The sequence below is a fragment of the Penaeus monodon genome, chromosome 11 (assembly GCF_015228065.2).
Source record: "Penaeus monodon isolate SGIC_2016 chromosome 11, NSTDA_Pmon_1, whole genome shotgun sequence".
Lineage (NCBI taxonomy): Eukaryota > Metazoa > Arthropoda > Malacostraca > Decapoda > Penaeidae > Penaeus > Penaeus monodon.
In genome coordinates this window covers 32,930,659-32,933,158 of record NC_051396.1, presented here as the reverse complement: position 1 = coordinate 32,933,158, position 2,500 = coordinate 32,930,659, and positions in this window count along the sequence as shown.

Here is a 2,500-nt window from a genome sequence, read left to right as displayed (position 1 = left end):
TATGCCCATGAGGGGAGCCCGCCCTGTTTCGACTAATGCCGACTCGCTCACGTGTGTCAGCTGGTGCTGACTCGGCTGAACCTATTCCTTACCCGCCGTGGTGACCAGCCACAGCAGTAACCTACGGGCGACAACTGCAACTTCTGGCGTCTGGGCGTGGCGCAAACCGCCGACCCCTCGGATGAGAGGCCGACACGTTACCACTGTACCAGCCCGAAGACTTGTCTGGAGGTAATTGGGTAATGTCTCACACTTTAAGTTATAGTAATAACCGGTATTTAATAACAAAACCACAATAAAGAGCACCGTGGTAATCACCATTATACATAAAAGTAAATATTCATTAACATGCGTATACACTCATAGGGTTCAAGTCAACCTCCACAATTCAGGTAATCTTTAATGTTTATACCAATGATGCAATGAAATCTTCATTAGTTGGTGGATATATCACAGTGAATACTATTAATAACAATGCCATGTGCTGACGACCTATTTACTGCAATTCCGAGGAGACGAACTGGTGGCAATTAGATTGTTGTGTTTCAGTGTTTCGACTGTTGTCTCGTAACCAGCGTTTTAACCTTCAACTGGAATGGCTAGCTTGACGTCTCGAACTCACCACCAAGACTTTACACTCTACATATCATGGTATCCATTTTATCAGACAGGCTCTGTGGCGGACGAATTTTTCAGTCTGTGTGTGTGTGTTCTTACCTAGTTGTTTCAATATGCAAAATTAAGAATATTGCATATCAAGGTTTTCTTCGTTCAGGAGGGTTTCTCAGTTTGTCACCAAAGAAATCATTAAGGCTTCTATAATTACCTGTCTTGTAATTGTACTTTCCTTTTCTTTCCTTACTTACGATTAGTTTTTTCCTGTAGCAGACAGCATTTCAACTTAATTACTACATGATCACTTTTTCCAAGGCGAGGGCAGTACTTCATACCCATAATAGCATCATTATACTTTGTAAATATTAAGTCAAGAAGCACAGACGGTCTATTTAGCCCTCTTATCCTGGTATGGTCTGTTACATTCTGGAAAAGACACAATTCATTTATGACTTCTGGTAATTTTGCATTCCACGAACCTGGCTGAGCTTTGGGATCGAAACCTTTCCGGTCAATTTTGCTTGTAAAATCCCGTTACAAGAATTTCTTTTGCATTAGTTTCCGAACGTTGTAGCACTTCTTCCAGGTTCTTTAACATTTCTTGAGTATTTTTTTGGTAATTTTCGTGTGACCACACCGATGTATGAGGTGACATATACACTGTGGTTATTATTATATTTGCTCCGTTTGCTTCTACCTCAATTGCCTTTAGTTATACTATGGGATCTTATTGAATCTCTCTCTTTTATAATAATTCCTACCCTTGTTAACACCCCCCCCCCTACCATTTCCATTTGCCCTATCTTTTCTCCAGATATTGTAGTCTCTGAAACCAATTTGGATTAAAGTGATGCATATTACATCTGGTTTATTACTTTCACTAATTGCATCTAGTTCTAGTAACTTCGAACATAAACCATCTATATTTGTATAAACTATTTCTACATAATCTTTCGGTATTTCTTTTGGCTGCAAGGTTAATGATTGTCTGTCTCCACATTTTGGTTCCGAAAGTAAACTTGTTTTGTGTGTTTGCGTGTGTGCGCTTGTGCGTGCGTGTACGTGTGCGTGTGCGTGTGCGCGTGCATGTGCGCGTGCGTGTGCGCGTGCGTGTGCATGTGCGCGTGCGTGTGATATAAACTACATCTACAAAATTTTCTGGTTCATGTACACATTGTAAAAGGAACTCCTCGCGTTGGTTACGACTGTTCGAAAATGTAATGTTAACTAAAACGGTGGCATATGGTCTAAATTTAAGTTGTGATGTAACAATAAGGGATATGTCTAGACAATTTACAATAATTGATATAAATTGCCCATATTTAGCATCGCTATTTGACCTCGATGTCTAGCACATTTGTTTTAACAATTAATAAACAACGCTTATACACGTTCACAGTCAAACTAATTGTTTTCATAAAATGCCTATCCTTATGCCTTTGCGTAATGATTGTCTGCCTCCACATTTTGGTTCCGAAAGTAAACTTGTTTTGTGTGTGTGTGTATGTGTATGTGTGTGTGTGTGTGTGTGTGTGTGTGTGTGTGTGTGTGTGTGTGTGTGTGTGTGTGTGTGTGTGTGTGTGTGTGTGTGTGTGTGTGTGCACAACATGAAAACTACAATTAAGTACCATGCTGTGACCACGGCGGGTCAAACATGAACCTACCGTAAAAAAAAAATCCTTTGCGTATATTGGTGTGCGATATGTTTATGAATAGTTATTGCATGAATTAAGTCTAGAATGGTAGGAGGGGCATTTCCATAGCAGTGGCATTAAGGATACAGACAAGGCTCAATTTTTCCAGATTGATAAGTGGCATGTTGAACAGTTGTGGTATTCTTAGAGCAATCTGATATATATTCAACGGGCTCTTTATTACAAAATAT